The 10,863-nt window shown below is 35.6% G+C and overlaps 2 non-coding genes across 2 annotated transcripts; one reads left to right on the top strand and one right to left on the bottom strand.

The window, feature by feature from the left end:
* Positions 1–374: 374 nt before the first annotated feature.
* Positions 375–482, top strand: LOC112725286 (small nucleolar RNA R71). Its single transcript, XR_003164404.1, has one exon. It is a non-coding gene; the product is annotated as a small nucleolar RNA R71 (small nucleolar RNA).
* Positions 483–9,196: 8,714 nt separating this feature from the next.
* LOC112724876 (small nucleolar RNA R71) lies at positions 9,197–9,304 on the bottom strand. The gene has a single exon (XR_003164018.1). It is a non-coding gene; the product is annotated as a small nucleolar RNA R71 (small nucleolar RNA).
* Positions 9,305–10,863: the final 1,559 nt, after the last annotated feature.

Below are 10,863 nucleotides of genomic sequence, written 5' to 3' on the forward strand. Positions count from 1 at the left end.
GTATAATGGCTGTAATCAGCACAGATTTCGCAAACTCTTTGTGGGACTAACTGTTGGTTTTGCTGTGGTGGAGAAGGCTGAGCTTGCTGAACTTGTTGTTGATTCAATTGCATCTGCTTCAGCAAGTTGGTTATTTCACAGATACTCTGAGTTAAAGCAGCAGTCTCTCTGCTAGAGGATACTTCTGCAACGGCTTTTGCACGGCCTTGTTTCTGCCTGTGATTCCTAGTAGATTCAGCTAATTCACTGATCAATTGCCATGCCTCATCAGTGGTCTTGTACTTTTTCATAGACCCATTGCTAGCACTTTCTAATGTGGTCTTATCTTGGGGCCTCATGCCCTGTGTGACATAACCGAGTAACACTATCTTGTCAATCATATGGTGGGGGCAAGCTTCCAGAAGATTATTGAAGTGCTCCCAGTACTCATAGAGAGTTTCAGAATCATCCTGAACAATCATGGAAATATCTTTCCTCAGTTTATCAGTAACTTTAGCTGGAAAGAACTTTTCCGAGAATTCTCTTCTCAGTGTATCCAGTTGGATACAATTGCTGCTGGTTGAGTGTAGTACCACTCTCTTGCCTTCCCCTCAAGAGAAAACGGGAAAGCTTTCAGCAAAATTGAAGTTTCATCTGCACCATCACGCCTGACAGTAGAACAGGCTGCTTGAAAATCTCTCAGGTGCTTGATAGGCTCTTGAGCAGGTAAGCCATGAAACTTGGGCATCAAATTGAGCAGTGCGGTCTTTATTTCAAAGTCTGTAGCCACCGCTGGGTGATGCACTTGAAATGGTTGCATTGTAAAATCAGGGGCTCCAGCCTCCTGGATAGTAACTCTCCTAGCTGCTGCCATGTTACCTGCACGTAAAACAACCAAATCAGTAGAACGGGGGCTGGTTTCTTTCTCAAGTGACGTTTCAGATCCGCCCTCGGAGAGGACTAACCGACGCCGAGTTTGCCTTATTCGTGAAATAGTTCTTTCAATCTCAGGATCGAATACTAGCAAGCTTGGGTCAGGAAGCGAACGCATCATCCAACGAAAGAAACAAGCAGCTCATAGTAGTAAAATAAAATAAAATGCAAATAAATAAAATCCAATCAATAACTTTAGCACTTTATTGCAACTTCCCGGTAACGGCGCCAAAAATTGATGGTGGCAGAAATTGGCGAGTTAAGAATGATTATAAAATATGCGTTGCAAGTATAGTTCTCAACCAACTAGAAATCCGCTTATCAATTTAGAAGGGTGTCACAGAAATTAAAATTGAAATACTGGGAGTATGAATCCCAGGTCGTCTCCCAACGAGTTGCAGAAAATTGTGCTATTTTATTAATCAGATGTTTTCAAAAAGGTTTGAGTTGAATGGCAGAAAATTAAATTAGAGAATTTATATAAATTTAAATAAAAGCCTTGACTGGGAGTTGATCAGCTGGAAGCCCTATTCTTGTTGGAGTACTCTCAAGATTAATTGAGAATTGAAGGTTATTATGTTTAGTTGTCCCTCACTAAGTAAGGGAAAGTTAAACATGTTGGAATGCTGTTTCTATCCACAAGTTCCAATCCGCTCTTGGGAGGATTGGTGTTAGTAACTAGAGAGCAATCCAACAATAAACCCAATTACAATCTTTCTCTTGAGCATCCCAACTCAAGGGTTCCTTTCAATTAACTCCCCATCAAGTTAGGGAACTACTCGCTCATTGTAAATGTAAAATTCATAATATAAGAAAGGGAATTAAAGAAAGACATGATAAATAATGATCAAAAGATTAATTAAAAATAAAAGTAATTCTTGTATTAATAAATGCTAAAATAATCCAATAGTAAAATTAAGTAAATTAAGGAACATGGAAGAGTAAGAGACAAGTAAAGAGAACGAACTAGAATGTCGAAGTCTTGATGAGGCAATAACTCTTCTCAATATCCCAATGCAAAAACAATGAAAATAACAAATCCTAAAAACTATGAATGTGTAGAGAGAAAAAAACCTAGAGGAGAGGAAAACTAGATCTAAAAACTAAAACTATGCAGAATGAATGTTGTTTTTGGTTTCTGCATGTTCTCTGTCTCTAGCCTGCTTTTCTGGGCCGAAAACTGGGTCAAAATAAGGCCCGAAATCGCCCCCAGCGATTCTGCAGATTATGCAGATCGCGCATGTCACGCGGACGCGTCATTCAGGCGGACGCGTCATTCGGCGTTTCGCTTTGCCACGCGGGCGCGTCGTCTACGCCTCCGCGTCACTTGTGCAGTTTCCAATTCGCGCGGCCGCATCATCCATGCAGCCGCGTCATTGCGATTTCCTCTCTTCCGCGCGGTCGCGTCATCCATGCGGCCGCGTCGCTTCTCGCTGGTCATCTCCTCAATTTCTTGTGTTCTTTCCATTTTTTGCAAGCTTCCTTTCCAATCTCTAACTCATTCACGCCCTATAAAGCCTGAAACACTTAACACACAGATCACGGCATCGAATGGAATAAAGGAGAAATAAAATACATAATTAAAAGTCTCTAGGAAGCATGTTTTGAATCATGCAATAACTTTAGAAAGGAATTAATAAATGCATGCTTATTTAATGAATAAGTGGGTAAAGATCATGATAAAACCGCATAATTAAACACAATATAAACCATAAAATAGTGGTTTATCAGTGATTATGAGAGTGATGGTGAGGTAAGTTAAAAAAGAGAAAGATTCAAAAGGATTGAAATTCGAAAATTGTTGAAAGATCCGCGCTCTAAATTGTCGAAACTTCTTCCCTTCATCCTATTAATAAAAAATTAGAACAATTACCTGCGAGATAATTACTCGACAATTCCATGTTTATACCACGAAACCAATCACAAAGCAGCATTTGAACTCGAAAGAGTGATTTGGAGATTGCTGAAGCCACCTCTGCCTTCAATCCAGTAAACAAAAAGGGACCTTGCAACAATTCAAAACATTGCAGAAGAAAATTTGAGAAATAAGTAGTTCCCTCACCTTTTCAGCTTCAAATGGGTTAAAAGAAAGATACAAAAAGGACAGAGGTTATAAATAACAATGTATATGTAGGATAGAATTGTAATAACAGAAGAATCACGTGTCTCACCAACAAAGCTTGTGGATGTAGTTTTACTATTTCGCTAGCCATCTTTATAATTATAAATTGATTGTGTTCGGATAATATTTAATTAATTAATTAATATAGATTAAATTTTATTTTAAATAGAATTAATAATTATTTACTTTTTATTTTTAAAAATTATGTTAAAAAGATAGGCTATCAAAATTTATTGTTTTTTTGTTATTATTTAACCATCAATTTAATTTTTTTAATTTAATTTTTTTTAATTTAATAATTTAACAACATACTTTATTCCATACTTTTAAAAATTAATGACTAACTAAAAGCTAAAAACAATAAATTCTAATGATCTTCTAATATTTTTTATATGATAAAATAATAATAAGATGTTAATTATCTATTTTGATTTTTATATTAAAAAATTAATATTTTTTAGTAATTTTATATTTTAATATAATTTTAAATAATATTATTTAAAAAATATTTATTTTTTTAAATTATATTTGACAAAAAAATATTCAAGTATAAATTACATTATCACTAATTTAATTTTAATCAAAATTAATTTTATAAAAATATATTTATGTTAACATCTGTTTGTGAAAGTTAATCCAAAATTCCAAATACACACGTCCTTCTCCACATCCAATCCATTTTGGATGTTGCATGAACACACTTAAATTTTTTTTTCCCCTTATATGCCTGACACGTGTACATAAATTGCCTGTAAGGACCTTATTATAAAAATTTTGAGAAATGTCCATAAGCTAACAACTAACAAGCTATGAACTTATTTTTTCCTATATTGGATTATTAAGAGTGAATTCGTCCAAAATATTTAAACTATATGTTATACACTATTTTAGGTCTTTACAAAAACGTCATTGCCTTTTCACAACTAAAATAATATTTTTTTAAAAAAAATCAATGATATTTTATTATTTTATTATTAAAAAAAATATTTTTATTACAAAATATCAATAACATTTTATACTATTATTATTATAACAATATAAAATATTAAATAATTAAATATTTTCGAATTTTATATTAAAATTATCTATATATAAAAATTTTAACCAACAAACTATTGGTCAATATATATATAAGTGATTAATAATTTTTTTTTTTCAAAAGACAAATTTTATTGGTGTAATAAAATAAAAGGCCTATTTTGGGCTTACAGCAACAGAGAAATAGGAATTCCCCAATTAAGTAAAAGTATTAGATGTTATCTCCGCATTAAGACATAGAACGTGAAAAAGGGTAAAGTGAAAAAGAAAGAGTTTTTGGAGAAGGAGTGTCGTTCTTGGAGCTTCATCAATGGAGGTGAGTCACTGCTTCCAAAGTTCCGGATCTTGCAATAACTACTACTTCTTGAGGAGAAATGACTTTGGCTTCAAAAATTCTCAAGTTCCTCATCTTCCAAATCTGCCAGGTTAGTATTGCTGCCAAATGAGTTTCTTTTTGCATCTGCCTACGCTCTTTGAGTTGTTCTTGGAGCCATAACCACCATCTCCATGTTTCTGTTTCTTGGTTTGTCCAGGGAAGGCTTGCTATTTTCCAAGCATTCTCTGATTCCGGACACTGGGTGAGACAGTGGAGAATTGATTCTACTGTAGCATCACAACGATTACAGATTGGGTTCACCATTTGGATTCTAGAGTGCAATCTTTCTTTAACTGATAAGCCTTCATGCATTACTTTCCATAGAAAAATTTTAATTTTGGGCTGGCATTTTAACTTCCAAATTGAACTCCAGACTTCTCTTCTTCTGCATTGTTCCGGCAAAAATTCAACTGGTGCATGGTAGAACTGAAAGGCCAACGTATATCCAGAGGCAACCGAATAGCATTCATTCTTCTCTTTACTCCAGGTAACGATATCTTCTGTTGTTCTGATGCCTGTGTTCATGTTTGCCTGCGCTACTTTTTGTGTGAATGTTGAGGTGATTAGCTCTTGATTCCAATTTTGATCTGGTAGGAGTAGTTCAGAAACCCAAATCGGGTGATTGTGTGAATGGTTGATGATGAGCGGATAATTTATATGCTTTTTGGCATTGTTTTTAGTATGTTTTTAGTAGGATATAGTTACTTTTAGGGATGTTTTCATTAGTTTTTATGTTAAATTTACATTTCTGGACTTTACTATGAGTTTGTGTATTTTTATGTGATTTCAGGTATTTTCTGGCTGAAATTGAGGGACTTGAGCAAAAATCAGATTCAGAGGTTGAAGAAGGACTGCTGATGCTGTTGGATTCTGACCTCCCTGCACTCAAAGTAGATTTTCTGGAGCTACAGAACTTGAAATGGCGCGCTTCCAATTGCGTTAGAAAGTAGACATCTAGGGATTTCCAGTAATGTATAATAGTTCATACTTTGCCCAAGTTTAGATGACGCAATCTGGCGTTCAATGCCAGTTTTCTGCCCAATTCTGGCGTCCAGCGCCAGAAACAAGTTGCAAAGTGGAGTTCAACGCCCAAAATGGCACCAAAACTGGCGTTCAACTCCAGGAATGACCTCTACATGTGCAACACTCAAGCTCAGCCCAAGCACACACCAAGTGGGCCCCGGAAATGGATTTATGCATCAATTACTTACTCTTGTAAACCCTAGTGACTAGTTTATTATAAATAGAACTTTTTATCATTGTATTCACAGTCTTGATTACTCTGGTTCCCCTCTGGGGCCGAGACCAATGAACTTCATCATTACTTATGTATTTTCATACGGTAGAGTTTCTGCACTCCATAGATTAAGGTGTGGAGCTCTGCTGTTCCTCAAAGATTAATGCAAAGTACTACTGTTTTCTATTCAATTCATCTTATTTCGCTTCTAAGATATTCATTCGCACTTCAACCTGAATGTGATGAATGTGACAATCATCATCATTCCCTATGAACGCGTGTCTGACAACCACTTCCGTTCTACATTAGATTGAATGAGTATCTCTTAGATCTCTTAATCGGAATCTTCGTGGTGTAAGCTAGAATGATGGCGGCATTCAAGAGAATCCGGAAAGTCTAAACCTTGTATATGGTATTCTGAGTACGATTCAATGATTGAATGACTGTGACGAGCTTCAAACTCGCGATTGCTGGGTGTAGTGACAGACGCAAAAGGATAGTAAATCCTATTCCAGTATGATCGAGAACCGACAGATGAATAGCCGTGCCGTGACAGGGTGCGTTGACCATGTTCACTGAGAGGATAGGATGTAACCATTGACAAGGGTGATGCCTCCAAACGATTAGCCGTGCCGTGATAGGGCATTTGGATCATTTTCCCGAGAGAAGACCGAAAGTAGCCATTGACAATGGTGATGCATTACATAAAGCCAGCCATGGAAAGGAGTAAGACTGATTGGATGAAGATAGCAGGAAAGCAGAGGTTCAGATAAATGAAAGCATCTCTATTCGCTTATCTGAAATTCTCACCAATGATTTACATAAGTATTTCTATCCCTATTTTATTATTTAATTTCGAAAACTCCATTACTATTTTATATCCGCCTGACTGAGATTTACAAGGTGACCATAGCTTGCTTCATACCAACAATCTCCGTGGGATTCGACCCTTACTCACGTAAGGTATTACTTGGACGACCCAGTGTACTTGCTGGTTAGTTGTGCGAAGTTGTGAACCATGGTATTGGCATCATGTTTTTGGCGCCATTACCAGGGAAAGAAAGAGCGATGAATTCTACATAATCAAAGTGTAATCACAATTTCTGCGCACCAAGTTTTTGGCACCGTTGCCGGGGATTGTTTGAGTTTGGACAACTGACGGTTCATCCTGTTGCTCAGATTAGGTAATTTTCTTTTTTTGTTTTGTTTTCAAAAAAAAAGTTTTCAAAAATCTTTCAAAATTTTCTCCTTTGTTTTCGAAAAAAAAAATTTAAAATAAAAATGTTTTCAAAAATTTTATAATTTTATTCAAAATTTTTAAGAATGAATTCTAGTGTTTCATGAAGCATGTGAAACCTGGCTAGCTGTAAAGCCATGTCTAAATTCATTTGGACTAAGGCTTCCAATTTGTTATCAAGAGCAAGCTAGTTGGTGCTAATCCACCTACTGCTGATCTATGATCTACCTGTTACATGCTAAAGCTTGGCTGGCTATTAAGTCATGCCTGACCCTTGGATTGGAGCTTTAGACTAAAAAGCATAAGATTCCTGGAATTCATATTAAAATTTTGGAATTCTTATTTTTGTTTTTCAAATAATTTTCGAAAAAATACAAAAAAATTAGAAAATCATAAAAATCAAAAATATTTTTTGTGTTCTTGTTTGAGTCTTGAGTCATGTTATAAGTTTGGTGTCAATTGCATGTGCATCTTGCATTTTTTTCGAAAAAACCATGCATTCATAGTGTTCTTCATGATCTTCAAGTTGTTCTTGGTAAGTCTTCTTGTTTGATCTTTGCATTTGAATGTTTTGTGTCTTTTCTTGTTTTTCATATGCATTCTTGAATTCTTAGTGTCTAAGCATTAAAGAATTCTAAGTTTGGTGTCTTGCATGTTTTCTTTGCATAAAAATTTTTTCAAAAATATGTTCTTGATGTTCATCATGATCTTCATAGTGTTCTTGGTGTTCATCTTGACATTCATAGCATTCTTGCATGCATCACATGTTTTGATCTAAAATTCTCATGCATTGCATAATTTTAATGTTTTTCTCTCTCATCATTAAAAATTTAAAAAAATAAAAAAAAATCTTTTCCTCTTTTCTCTCATAATTTCGAAAATTAGATTTGACTTTTTCAAAAATTTTTAAAATCTAGTTGTTTTTATGAGTCAAATCAAATTTTCAATTTGAAAATCTTATCTTTTTCAAAATCTTTTTCAAATTTCTTAGTTATTTTCGAAAATTCCAAAAATATTTTTCAAAAATTCTTTTTCTTATTTTTATATCAAATTTTCGAAAATAACATCACCAATTAATGTTTTGATTCAAAAATTTCAAGTTTGTTACTTGCTTGTTAAGAAAGATTCAAACTTTGAGTTCTAGAATCATATCTTGTGATTTCTTGTGAATCAAGTCATTAATTGTGATTTTAAAAATCAAATCTTTTTCAAAAACTAATTTCAATTATATCTTTTCAAAAATATCTTCTTATCTTATCTTTTTCAAAAACTTGATTTCAAAATATTTTCTCTAACTTCCTAACTCCTTATCTTTTCAAAATTTGTTTCAACTAACTAACTAACTTTTTGTTTATTTCTTATCTTTTTCAAAACTACCTAACTAACTCTCTTTCTCTCTAATTTTCGAAAATATCTTCCCCTTTTTCAAAATTTCTTTTTAATTAACTAATTATTTCAATTTTTAAATCTTAATTTTCGAAAATCACTAACAATTTTCAAAAACTATTTTCGAAAATCACTAACTCTTTTTCAAAAATTATTTTTGAAAATTCTCCTTCTCTCTCATCTCCTTTTATTTATTTATTCATCTACTAACACTTCATCCCACCCAAATTCGAACCCCCTCTTCCATCTGTGTTCGAATTTCTTCTTCTTCTTTTCTTCTACTCACACTGGGACCTCTATACTGTGGTAAAAAGGACCCCTATTATTATTAGTTTTCTGTTCTCTCTTTTTCATATGAGCAGGAGCAAGGACAAGAACATTCTTGTTGAAGCAGATCTAGAATCTGAAAGGACTCTGAAGAGAAAATTAAGAGAAGCTAAATTACAACTATCCAGCAAGCACCTGTCAAGAATTTTTGAACAAAAAGAGGAGATGGCAGCCGAAAATAATAATAATGCAAAGAGGATGCTTGGTGACTTTACTGCACCTAATTCCAATTTACGTGGAAGAAGCATCTCCATTCCTGGCATTGGAGCAAACAATTTTGAGCTGAAACCTCAGCTAGTTTCTCTGATGCAGCAGAACTGCAAGTTTCATGGACTTCCATTTGAAGATCCTTTTCAGTTCTTAACTGAATTCTTGCAGATATGTGATACTGTTAAGACTAATGGAGTAGATCCTGAAGTCTACAGGCTCATGCTTTTCCCTTTTGATGTAAGAGACAAAGCTAGAGTGTGGTTGGACTCTCAACCCAAAGCCAGCCTGAACTCTTGGGAGAAGCTGGTCACGGCTTTCTTAGCCAAGTTCTTTCCTCCTCAAAAGCTGAGCAAGCTTAGAGTGGATGTTCAGACCTTCAAACAAAAAGATGGTGAATCCCTCTATGAAGCTTGGGAAAGATACAAGCAGCTGACCAAAAAGTGTCCTTCTGACATGCTTTCAGAATGGACCATCCTGGATATATTCTATGATGGTTTATCCGAGCTATCAAAGATGTCATTGGATACCTCTGCAGGTGGATTTATTCACCTAAAGAAAATGCCTGCAGAAGCTCAAGAACTCATTGACATGGTTGCTAATAACCAGTTCATGTACACTTCTGAGAGGAATCCTGTGAGTAATGGGACGCCTATGAAGAAGGGAGTTCTTGAAGTTGATACTCTGAATGCCATATTGGCTCAGAACAAAATATTGACTCAGCAAGTCAATATGATTTCTCAGAGTCTGAATGGAATGCAAGCCGCATCCAACAGTACTCAAGAAGCTTCTTATGCAGAAGAAGCTTATGATCCTGAGAACCCTGCAATAGCAGAGGTGAATTACTTAGGTGAACCTTATGGAAACACCTATAACTCATCATGGAGAAATCATCCAAATTTCTCATGGAAGGATCAAAAGCCTCAACAGGGCTTTAATAATGGTGGAAGAAACAGGTTTAACAATAATAAACCTTTACCATCATCCACTCAGCAACAGACAGAGAACTCTGAACAAAATACTTCTAATTTAGCGAACTTAGTCTCTGATCTATCTAAGGCCACTGTAAGTTTCATGAATAAAACAAGGTCTTCCATTAGAAATCTGGAAGCACAAGTGGGCCAGCTGAGTAAAAGGATCACTGAAATCCCTCCTAGTACTCTCCCAAGCAATACAGAAGAGAATCCAAAAGGAGAGTGCAAGGCCATTGACATAAGCACCATGGCCGAACCTGTAAGGGAAGGAGAGGACGTGAATCGCAAGGAGGAAGACCTCCTGGGACGTCCAGTGATCAATAAGGAGTTTTTCTCTGAGGAACCAAAGGAATCTGAGAGTCATCTAGAGACCATAGAGATTCCATTGAACCTCCTTATGCCATTCATGAGCTCTGATGAGTATTCCTCTTCTGAAGAGAATGAGGATGTTACTGAAGAGCAAACTGCCAAGTTTCTTGGTGCAATCATGAAACTGAATGCCAAATTATTTGGCATTGAAACTTGGGAGGATGAACCTCCCTTGTTCACCAATGAACTAAGTTATCTGGATCAACTGACATTGCCTCAGAAGAGACAGGATCCTGAAAAGTTCATAATACCTTGTACCATAGGCACCATGATCTTTAAGGCTCTGTGTGACCTTGATTCAGGGATAAACCTCATGCCCCTCTCTGTAATAGAGAAACTGGGAATCTATGGGATGCAAGCTGCTAAAATCTCATTAGAGATGGCAGACAATTCAAGAAAACAGGCTTATGGACAAGTAGAGGACGTGTTAGTAAAGGTTGAAGGCCTTTACATCCCTGCTGATTTCATAGTCCTGGATACTGGAAAGGAAGAGGATGAATCCATCATCCTAGGAAGACCTTTCCTAGCCACAGCAAGAGCTGTGATTGATGTGGACAGAGGAGAATTAATCCTTCAATTGAATGAGGACAACCTTGTGTTTACAACTCAAGGATCTCTCTCTGCATCCATGGAGAGGAAGCAGAAAAAGCTTCTCTCAAAGCAGAGTCAAACAAAGCC

Source organism: Arachis hypogaea, chromosome 11 (genome assembly GCF_003086295.3).
Source record: "Arachis hypogaea cultivar Tifrunner chromosome 11, arahy.Tifrunner.gnm2.J5K5, whole genome shotgun sequence".
Taxonomy (NCBI): Eukaryota; Viridiplantae; Streptophyta; class Magnoliopsida; order Fabales; family Fabaceae; genus Arachis; species Arachis hypogaea.